Source organism: Amblyomma americanum, chromosome 1 (assembly GCF_052857255.1).
Source record: "Amblyomma americanum isolate KBUSLIRL-KWMA chromosome 1, ASM5285725v1, whole genome shotgun sequence".
NCBI classification, from domain to species: domain Eukaryota; kingdom Metazoa; phylum Arthropoda; class Arachnida; order Ixodida; family Ixodidae; genus Amblyomma; species Amblyomma americanum.
This window is the reverse complement of record NC_135497.1, coordinates 120,828,568-120,840,398: the sequence shown is the minus strand read 5'-3', so window position 1 is coordinate 120,840,398 and position 11,831 is coordinate 120,828,568.

Sequence of the window (11,831 nt, the reverse complement as noted above, 5' to 3'; positions counted from 1 at the left end):
ACCCAGTCGCTAATAGTGAGCTTGTAGCGACATTTTTAACCCTAAGCAATAGCAGAGCTGCTGATGCGGACGATATTCAAGTGAAGCCTGTAAAATTTGCCATTGATGTATTAGCACCTTGTCTTACCCACATTTTTAATATGTGTTTGTCCACAGGATGCTTTCCTCAAAAAATGCAGCGAGAAAAAGTGACAGTTGTGTTTAAGAAGGGAAATAGAACTGACATGTCAAACTACCGCCCCATATCCGTTTTACCTGTATTCTCCAAAGGTTTAGAGAAAATAATTCTGAAACGCTTGACCTCTTTCACTGAACGCTACAACTTAATAACATCTGCTCAGTTTGGCTTCCGCAGGAACAAATCTACGGAACTCGCACTGCTGGCCCAAAAGGAGTTCATTCTCGAAAACTTTGAATGTAAAAATATGCTACTTGGGCTGTTTCTGGACTTCTCCAAAGCCTTTGACCTCATTAATCATGAAATTCTCCTTCAAAAACTCGATCACTATGGCATAAGAGGCATTTCGCATCAATTAATTGCGTCTTACTTACAATACCGTACTCAGTTTGTCGTCATTGAAGGAAAACACTCCACATCAAAGTCAATCAAAACAGGTGTCCCACAGGGAAGCATCCTGGGACCATTTCTTTTCATTCTTTATATTAACGAGATAGTTCGCGTTGATGAAACGGCACATTATATAATCTATGCTGACGACACAAGTTTATTCTTTTCAGGCAAATCGTGTGTTGATCTAGGTATCCGAGCGAATAGAACGTTGTCCGAGATTAATGCCTGGGCTCAAATTAACTGCCTAAAGCTAAACATTAATAAAACGAAGGCTATTTTATTTCACCCCCGACAGACACATGTCCAGCGACCTTCTATTTTTTTAAATAACACTGAAATTGAAGTGGTAACGAGCTTTAAATCACTGGGCGTGTATTTCTCAGAAAACATGACATGGGATGATCACGTAAACTATATCGTTGATAAGCTATCTAGGACAGCTGGCGTTATGCGCCGTTACTGCTACAATTTTCCCATACCTGTTAACATGCTCATATATAACTCTTTATTTTCCTGTTTATTAAATTACGCGTTTTCTGTATGGGCAACAACAGCTGGAAACATTAGCAAACTTACCGTCTTGCAAAAAAGGGCTTTACGCCTTGCCTGTAAAGTTCCATATCGCTTTCACACAGCAGGCCTATTCAAGAAGTACCACATAATACAAGTTCCATCGATGAACGATCACAGACTGTGCCGCTTATATAAACTCAGTTTAATAAAAATAATGATGCCATTACTAGCCTAGCAAGGCTAGAGAAAAACATTTCTGCTTATAATGTGCGCCATCCTGAGATGTGGTATGTTCCAAAATGCAGAACCAATTATGGAAATCAAATGATAAAATTTAAATTGCCTACACTTCTGAATCACATGATAAAGGATGCTAACATTGACATATCAGATATATCGCCAAAAGAACTGCGTTTATTGTTTGTATAATGCTGTGATATGATTTTCTAGTTCTTCTTGCCTGTTTTATACTAACGTTTTCAACGATGTTCCCATATCCGACTGTGTTCTCTTGCTGCACGCTTCTGTCCTACCCCGTGTGTTGGGGGGTCAGGGCTTTTCAAGCTGTTCACACAGCTTTTCTCCTGTCCTCCTCGCAGCATCTTTTTGTTGTGGAATAAATTTCAAATTTCAAACGACTCAGGTTTTAAAGCTCTGGTGGTGGTGAAAAACTTTATAAAGTAGAGCAAGCCTTAATTGTTACATCCTAGTGATGGGATTGCTCTTGGATGCGTGTCGTGGCCGGAAGGTAATGCTTCTCAGCGACTTCCAAAGCCCAGTCCACTAGCTGCCGTTGGGCAGTCGGGTCAGAACTGGACACCGCAGCCTCCCATCGCTCGAGGCCTGTGAGTTGCCAATCGGCTGGTGGAAGGAGCTCAGAGCAAGAATAAAGAATGTGTGCAAAATCCGCTTTCGGAGCGCCGCAGAGGGTGCATACTGGCGTGAACAGTCCCGGGTGAACCAGGGCTAAGCGGGCAGTGGAGAGGAAGGTGCGGGATTGTAGCTGTCGCCACGTCACCTGCTGCAATTTAGTGAGACACTTGTGTGGAGGGGGATACGTTAGCCGTTGCTCACGGTAGTGTAGAGTGATCTCGTGATACGCGATCATTCGATCTCGAGCGTCTCCCCAGACGTCGGCGGCTCCTGCTCGGCTGACGAAACCTCGAGCTAAAGAACGAGCCGCCTCGTTACCTGGGTGGCCGGCGTGGACCGGGACCCAGAGAAGCTGAATAGGTCGAGTAGGGGCGGGAGACAGGCTTAGAAGCCGGAAAGTGGGTTCGGAGATGCGGCCTTTCGCAAAGTTACGGACCGCGGTCGTTGAGTCGCTGAAAATGTGGGTCGCCGATGTAGTAGCGATGGCTAAGGCTACGGCTGCCTCCTCCGCTTCCGCAGGAGTGGAGGCAATGACAGTGCCTGCCGTAATAGGGGTGTACGAATTGGACACTACCGCCAGGGCAAAGGCGGAAGAGGAGGTGTAAGAGGCTGCGTCGACGTAGACGCTCTCCGGCTGTGCGCCATAGTGTTTGTGTAGGGCTGCAGCCCGAGCAGCACGACGAGCCGCGTGATGCTCGGGATGCATGTTTTTGGGGAGGGGGTAAAGGGTGATGGGGTCCCGTGTGCGTGTGGGAGGGAGAAGGTGTGGGTATAATAGCCAGGGGGAGTAGGCCAATGGCGTCAATGTGACGGCCGGCTAGGGTGGAGGAGAGCCGATCAAGTTGGGAAGATCGATGTGCCTCGGTGAGCTCGGCGAGGGTGTTGTGTACGCCCATCTTAAGAAGGCGTTCATTCGACGTGTGCTGGGGGAGGTTGAGGGCCGTCTTGTGCGCCTGACGGATGAGGCAGCTGACTTTGTTCTCCTCTACTCGGGAAAGGAAGAGATAGGGCAGGGAGTATACTACCCGGCTAAGGACGAAAGCCTGGATCAGGCGGCGGAGGTCGTGTTCCCGCATGCCTCGGTGTTTGTTAGCGATTCGTCTGATGAGGCTAATGGTTTCTTGAACGGTAGCAGTGAGCTTGGTGATTGTGGCAGTGTTCTTGCCATTGTTCTGGAGAACCATCCCCAGGATGCGAACTTTGTCTACCTCTGGTATGCGGGTGGCATCAATGGTGACATCGATGCCAGGTGGGGGAGTTTTGTCCAGTCTTCCCCGAGGGGGGCGAAGGACCAGACGTTCCGATTTTGTAGGAGAGCATGCAAGGCCAACCTTATGGGCATAGCAGGTCACCACATCTGCCCCCGCTTGTAGTGTCTCTTCAATGGTGCCGACATTACCCGTGGAGGACCACAAGGTGATGTCGTCGGCATATAAAGAGTGCGAGAGGGCGGGAATGGCTGAAAGAGCCATTGCCATGGGGATGAGAGTTATATTAAATAGAAGCGGGGAGAGTACCGATCCCTGAGGGGTACCTCGGCTACCGAGGGTGTAAACAGGGGAGGAGAGTGAGCCAAAAGTGATTTCAGCTGTGCGGTGGCGGAGGAAGGCTGAGATGTACTGATGGGTACGAGTGCCGAAGTGTAGGGACGACAGGGCGTCCAAGATGGCCGAATGATGTACATTGTCGAATGCCTGTTTTAGATCCAGGGCCAGTACCGCGCACGTGCGCCTCGTGTTTCGGGGGTGGAGGACGTCTTCTGAGATCTGAAGCATGATATCTTGGGTGGAGAGGTGGGGACGGAAACCAACCATCGTTGGGGGGAAGAGGAGGTTGTCGTCCATGCGTTCCTGGAGGCAACCAAGGACGACGTGCTCAAAGAGCTTGCCGATGCAAGACGTAAGGGAAATGGGACGGAGATTCCTTATCTCGAGAGGCTTTCCTGGCTTGGGGATGAAAGTTATGCGGGCATGAGTCCACTGCGAAGGGAGGGTTCCCGTTCGCCAGCAGTGATTGAACAAGTCTGCAACAGCCTCCACGGACTGGCCGTCGAGATTGCGGAGCGCCTTGCAATTTTGGTGACTTTGTCAGCGCCGGGGGCGGTCGTGGTCCGAAGTTTGTGCATGGCCGCCCGAACCTCCGCCGGAGAGATGTCTGCGTCGAGTTCCGGGTTGGGGTCTCCCTTGTACGGGGGGAGGGGGGTGGGAGGGGTGGTGGTGAGATATTGATCTTTGAGGGCTTGGAGGAGTGCATCGTCTGAGAGGGGGAGCTGGTGCAAGATGCGTGTGACATGCTTGCGTTGGGTGGCCTTCGTGTGACCCGGGTCCAGGAGATATCTGAGGAGGGACCAGGTGTCTTTGAGGCCTAAATTGCCACTCATGCGATCGCAGACCTGTCCCCATTGTTGATGGGCCAGGTCGCGTGCATGTGTTTCAATCTCGCGTACGAGATAGGCGATACGGCGTTTGAGGGGCCGATTGTGCTTTTGATTGAGCCAGCGCCTTTGCAGGCTGGCGTGTGCTTCCCACATGTGGAGGAGCCGGCTGTCAGCAGCCGACGTGTCCTCAGGTTCGGGAATGGTGGAGGTTGCGCGGGCGACATCGCGGTTGAGACTGGCGGTCCATTCAGAGAGGTCCGTGATGGTGTTCGGGGTTAGGCGCCGAAGTTGGCGCAATTTGTCCCAATCCACCACCTGTGTCCCTGGTCGTTTTGGCGAGGTAATGGAAGAGATATTGACCTCTGTGGAAATGATATAATGGTCGCTGCCAAAGGAGTGTGTCGTGTTGATCCATCGGCTGTCGCGAATGTGTTTGCTAATTGTGAGGTCTGGGCTGGTGTTGTGCTGAACACTGGAACCAATACGGGTGGGGATCGTGGTGTCATTCAAAAGGGAGGCCTTCGGCCTGAATGAATGACCACAGGGAGGTGCCTATGCGACAGTTCTTGCGGTACCCCCAACTGATGTGATTGGCGTTAAAGTCGCCCACTACCAACAGGGAGTTGTTCGAACTGATCGAGAGCGTCTTGCGAAAATCCGCAAGAAGAGGGGCAGGAGGACCTTTTGGGGGGCTATAGACATTGAGGATGAAGAGGCTAAGTGACTTGCGTGTGGGAGGTAGAAGCTCCAGCAGGAGACCGTCTATGTCGTCTACCTCCAATGGGTGCTCTACCGCAGTGAGATTGCGATGTACGAGCGTGGTGACCCTGGTCTGTGGCTGGGTGGAAGGTTCGTATGCGGTGTAGTTTCGGAGCTTGACTGACGTCAGAGTTTCCTGAAGCGCAATGACCGCGGAGGCGTCGCGGCTAGAGAGGGATTGTAAGTAAAGCTGCATGTTATCTCGCTTTGAGCGAAAACCCGTGCAGTTCCACTGCCACACCTTAATGCGGTGGGGTGTCGCAGCCATGTTGGGCAATGACGGAGAGAGCGGAAGATGCAGAGGGTGACGTATGACCTCTGGGGAGAGGCTCGTGAGTCTTAGTTTCTAACTGCGTGTCATTGGCCTCCAGATTGCTCTGGCGGGTTTCGAGCGCCGCCACGCGGTCAGAAATGTTATTCATCCACGTTTGAGTTTCGGAGCGGAACGTGTTTAGCGTCGCCATCATGCGTTTCTCAAAATCTTGCATGAAAGACGTCACCTGGTGTACAAGGCTGTCAGTGACTGGTTGGGAGGGAGAACTGGCGTCATCGGCGGACTTGCGTTTAGCGGGGAGGCCACGTGCAGGTGACGTGGCGCGCGAGGAGGAGGCGGAGAGGGAAGAGACAAAGGAGGAACGGGGCACGTTTGGATGTGTCGGGGTGTGCACCACTGGGGGCAATGTCGGTGGGGAGTGTTCACGCCTTAAAAGGTTTTGCAGTTGCTCTTTTAGAGCAGCAATTTCGCGACTCTGGGAGGACAATTGTGCTTTTTGCTCCGCGTTTTCCTTCTCGAGCGAGGAAGACTGCGGCCCCCAGCTCACCTGTTTCGAAGAGTCGTGGACCCTTTGGTCTGGAAGTGGTGGGAAGGACACGGAACGGCTGCGACTGCGACCAGTTCTTGGGCGGGAGGTGGAGCGTTGGCGGCTTCGCGACGCCCTGGGACTCTTGGGTGGCGAAGACGGGGGTGGACTCGCCGGGGGCGTTGTTCGTAGAGCGGAGACCGGCGTGGAGTTGCCGGAGCGTTCGAAGCGTACTTTGCACTTGCGCGTCCCTGTGAAGTGCGTTCCATTACACAGGATACATTTGGGAGTGCAATCCGGAGTTTCTTTGATGGGATGAGACGCGCCGCAGCGAGGACAAAGGTCGGTGCGCTCTTTCGGACACACATCAGCACGATGGCCTGGCTTGCGGCAGTTGAAGCATGCTTCAACTTTCGCCTTGAAGGGATGACACGTGTACAGGGTGCAGTAGAAGTCGAGCTGTCTTGGAACTTCCGTGGTGTCAATAAAGGTGACCAAGATGGACTTGGTGCGGCCTAGTTGGCGGGCGTCGGCGATCGTGAAGTGGCGACTGGGGTTCAGCGCCACAAGGTCGGAGAAAATATCTTCTTGAGTCCGGTTATATACCGCGTTGTAGAGTATCTCTTTGACGGCGTTGTCGGGGGCCGCGACGTATGTCTTCATCGGATACTGTTGGTCGTGGAGCCTGTGTTCTTGAAGTTGGACATATCGTTTCATTCGGGCTTCCGAAGGCGTACTCACGGTGAACGAGTTATTGTAAGGGTTGATTCGGAGCAATTGTCCTGGCTCCGCGCTTGCGCGTAGTCGATCTCTGCGCCAGTGCAGAGAAGCTGGAGAAGAGCTCCGCCGTTCACGGACCGCAGGTCGAGACCACCGCCCGGGCGGAACACAATCTTGAGGTCTGAAGCTGGTAGACGAGGAAGTGGAGCGTGTTTGTTGATTTTCGGTGGAGTACACTTACCTTGCGGCGGTTGAGCGGGCTTGTCTGGACCTGCCCGGGAACTGGACGCTGCTGACGCTTCATTGTACGATGACGGCTTCGTGGTGGGGTAGCGCTTGTTGTGGGCCCGGACGGCGCGTGACCACCGTGGACCATTTTCGAATTCTTCTGGGGAAATCACTTCGCCATCGACGTGCTACTCCATCTGTGATGATGTAGACCCGGAGACGAACAGGGCGATGAGCAGCCGGCGGCGTTAGGCCTAACCGGTGACGGCGTTCCACGCCTGGCGCGACAGGAAAATCTTCCAAAATCGGTTCCAATGGGCGAAAAGGGCCGAAAATGATGCGTAGAGGTGCACAACACCTTCACTGACTGTGTCCGATGGAAAGCAGGTCACTTCATGTCGATATTCCGCCACCACGAGCAAACGTTGACGGAACCCATGTGAAGCACGTCCTCATCATCTCGCTGCCCGTTCTCCTTAAAGCTCTGTTCGGCTATCAGCATGACGGGCTCGCATGATCAAATCACTAGTGATCGCGGTCACGTGACAATGTTCGAGCATAGTGAACTCTTTTTGTACCCAGGCATGATGTATATCAAACGAAATGTTTTCGAAACCCTTCTTGGTTGTCACTATGAGAAGACCGCATGACCAAGTCACTAGTGACTATAGTCACGTGACCGCGTTCGAACACGGTGCATTATTTTGCTACCCTCGCATGTTGCATATCAAACTACCCAGGTGTTAACGCTCTGTTCGGCTATCAGCATGACGGGCTCGCATGATCAAATCACTAGTGATTGCAGTCACGTGAGAATGTTCGAGCATAGTGAACTCTTTTTGTATCCAGGCGTGATGCATATCAAACGAAAGTTTTTTCGAAGCCCTTCTCGGGTGTCACTGTGAGAAGACCGCATGACCAAGTTACTAGTGACCTTAGTCACGTGACCACGTTCGAGCACGGTGCATTAGTTTTATATCCAGGCATGTTGCACATCAAACAAAGTGGTTTCCGAAGCCCTTGTCAGCTATTAGTGTGACGAGCTCACATGACAAACTTACTAAAGATTGTGGCTACGTGAACGAATGCGAATAAAGAGCAATATTTTTACGACTAGGCTTCATGCATATGAAACGAAATGCTTTTCCAGTACTCCTAGCCTATCACTAAATGAGACCACATGATCTAGGCCTTAGTGGTTATGGTCACTCGACTGCGTTCTAGCGCACATCATTCTTTTTTTGTGCCTAAGTATGACGGCTGAGTCTTCTTTGGCAAAGTATGATGATCTCATGCTATGAACTCACTAGTGATCCCGGTCACATGACCACGATCGACATTAAGACTCTCGCTTTTTGCACCCAGGCGGGTTGCTGTAAAACTGAATTGTTTTCGAAGCTGTGTCCTCCTATCGCTTCGGAAAGCTCACACGACCATGTGACTTGTCGGCGGTCGAGCGTAGCCCACTCTTTTTACACGACCCCAACACCGCCCTCCAGCCACTTCTGCCCACCTGAGCTAACATTTTTTCGTCGAGTGTTTCAAGCCTTGACTTGGGTTAACATATTCATTAGAGTAAAACTACCGAACTAATCATCGAGGGTAATTTCAACTGTTTTCTCCTGATTTTCGCCTAAGATGGAGAAATCAATTTACTTAGATTGCGTGGGCGGAGCTCGCAGCTGGTATTAGAACCAAGTGCATGCGGCATCAGAGTGGTAGAGTTTGACCAAAATGTGTTGAGCGGAAGAAAGAAATAAGAAAAAATATATAGTTAATTAGGTGTGATTTAGAACAGTTTAAACCCCATTCAAGTTCCTGCGTTTAAAAGTCTTTTAGTGTTACGCGATTGGTGAAAGTATAGCGCCTTTTTCTCAAAAATGTATTCTCGTTCACGTTCTTTCACAGTAGCGGGAAGCGGCTGTTATTTCATCCAATTTACCGAGGTCGATTAGTATTATTGCTCCTAGCTGCCGGCGTTGGAGAGCCTACGTAGGTCTGGTCATCTTGTGACTTCGTTGTATGCAGCTGCTTGCTTTTTTCAGTGTGAAAGCTAAGCGCTTGCTTCCTTGTTGTCGGCCTGCTTTGACTTCGACAGATACGTGTACGCGCACTTTTTGTGCTATATCGGGCACAGTTGGATTCGTAGATTTTGCCGCTGCTGCCTTCGGGAAGACGGTTTGCTTCGAGACGAATCATCGATAGCGCACAAAGAGCTAATGTTTCGTTGGAAATTGTCAAAGTGCAAAATGCTCCGCTGGCCTAGCACTGCGACTGTAGGGTATTACTATCTGATTGTTATGCCACTGTCATCGGGTGCATATAAAAACCAGAAAGATGTCTTCTACCGACTGCATGGGAGGTTTGAGATGCAACTTAAGATCGCGGCTTGGAAGTCTCCACGTAAGAGCATGTTCCATTGTGAATTCTTTCATTTCCTTGCTCCAGCAGTTAGGCTGAATTATTGTGCTCTGTGTTTATTGTGCTGAGTGAAATAATGCATGAGAATTGTTTGTAGTCGCTGTAAAGAAATTTTATGATCAGCGTGAACTTGTCAGTGATTTGAAGTATACTAATGCTCAAGCCCCTCTGAATATTCGGCACTGCTTTCATAACAGAGACGTGTATAAGTTTATCTCTTGGAAGCACGATGTGAATGCTGCCTTGAACATTTGTGTTGCTTTCACTTTACTGCGAAATGAAAACTGCGAATGAAAACTATTTTTTACACATTCAGTTTTGTAGATGTTACAGACACGTTACACTACCCTCTTATTATTATAAATTTGTTAAGAGAGTGTTATAGGTCGTGTGATGGTCTGTCCTCTTAGCAAAATCTCGCGGGCTCCGATGGTATTTCTCTCTGTGTGTTAGACACAGAGCAGTCTTTAATGAGGTCAGCAGTTTTACTGAAACCTTCCTGTGCAAACTCTTGGGGCAAGTATTTGCTTGAACTTTTCCTGTCACTGCAAGCTCACTCTCCGTATTTGTTCAGTGTCCCGTACCTCTCCTTGCTTTCTCATTCTATGAACGCTTTACTTTGTTTCGTTTGGTCTGCGGACCTTTTCATTCTATTTATGAAAATGTCTGCCCCGCATGTGATCTAAAAGGTAGTCTTAATTTCACTGAGAAACGGAGAGCTATTCACAGCACTTTAATACCATTCATGCGCAGCAGGAAACTAGCTCGTTCTCTGCGCGTGCAAAATTTACACTTGCCCTGTCGGTCAGTTCAGCTACCTCTTGTTGCATCACTTTTCTGAGTGTTGGGGTTTTCAAGTATTAAATTATGCCCTTTATAAAGAAATTGCACTCTTTATACATGAGCTGAGCTCAATGTACACACTTCTGTGACAACCCATTGCACACAAACTCTAGCACTCAGTAAGAACTCCCAAGCAAGGAGCAACAACTATGCCTATAACTGTACCTATCGGGCATTGATAGGAATAGTTTGGCCTGTTGGCACGTGGGCACTTTGGAATTCAGCGTGGCACACGTGGCGAAAAGGAAGGAAGAAGACACGACTATCTACAAATAGCGTCGATAGTCAGCACTCGTCGTGGCTTCTTTCTCCGTCCTTGTGTCGCGCTGAACCTCGAGCCAGTCGATGTTCTATATTTCCCGCCATAAACCACGTAGCACTGACGTAACATTTTAATATTTATTACGGCATCACAGTTTAGTTATCCGCTCATTTGGAGATCGGCGGTGGATCCGCACCATAAACTCCATGTTTAAAGCTTATAGGATTCAATGAAAGCTACATCCCCACTCTAGATATACCTTTGTCAGCACTCTTATCGCCTCGTATTTTTTTTCATTAGACAGGATGCTCATCAAGTGACATGGTATTTGTAGTCTTGTTAAGCTACCTCTACAATAGTCTTACACGTTCTAATTACCAGTGAACCTTGTCACTTGAACACGTTTGAAGACGGTCCGCCGTTTTTGCACTCGAGCACGAAGCATATCAAACGATACAGGGATTGAAGCCCGTCTATGTAAACACTATGGTAAGCTCTTAAGAACTAATCATCAGCTACTGACGACACTGCGCCGAGTCGTAGTAAAGTGCACACTTTTTCTGGGCTCATACGTTGACTGCCAGACTAAATTGTTTTTGAAGTACTATTCGATTATTGATTAAGTCAACTCACCGTGCCTAGATGTAGCGGTTACTCGCATGTCCCCGCGTTCAGCCAGCGATACCGGTTCGCCGCATCAGTCATGAATACCGACCAAATGGCATTCGAATGCGCGTTGACCGATAAATATAAAAAAAACTCGCAAGACATTCTCAATTAGACTGTTTGTACTAGGACAGGAGCATAGTGTCCTTGTTTTACCATGACATTATGCATATCAAGCGAACGCCACATATGTAGTGACCCCGTAAACAGGTCACATGGCCTGATTAATAAACAATATTGACACGTGGCAACGTCAGTTGTAGGTTGGCCATTTTCACCACAACAGCCTTTGCTGAAAGCACCACTGAAGTGGCCGCGTAATTGAATTTCATTTTAGTTGCAGTTATTGTAGAACTCCACAGACCAACGCAATAGAGGTAAAGAGGAAAAGCAAGAGAGAGGAGGGGAAGTAGAGACACAAGAACAACAACGACACAAGAAGATGGAGACGCAAGGCGCAAAGAAGGTATAGCTAAGCAAAGAGAAAGAAGAACGAAAAGGAATATAGAATAAGAAAATAAGATTATGAGAAAAGAGGAAAAGAACAATAACACAGATGGCAAGCGAAAGGAGAGAAGAAGGAAGCAAGTTAGAGGTTCCAGATTGATTTCAACAACCTGGGGTTGTTCAGGTGTGTTGGCTAGTGAGTAAACGTGCCTGTCTGCCGTTCGCCACATGGAATTGCGACCTTCGCCTTCGCGATCGGATCCGCGGCCTTGGGATCAGCAGGCGAACGGCAAAGCCACTCAGCATGGCGGTAAGTAGACAGAAAGGAAGAAAGAAGGAGAAGAAACAAAA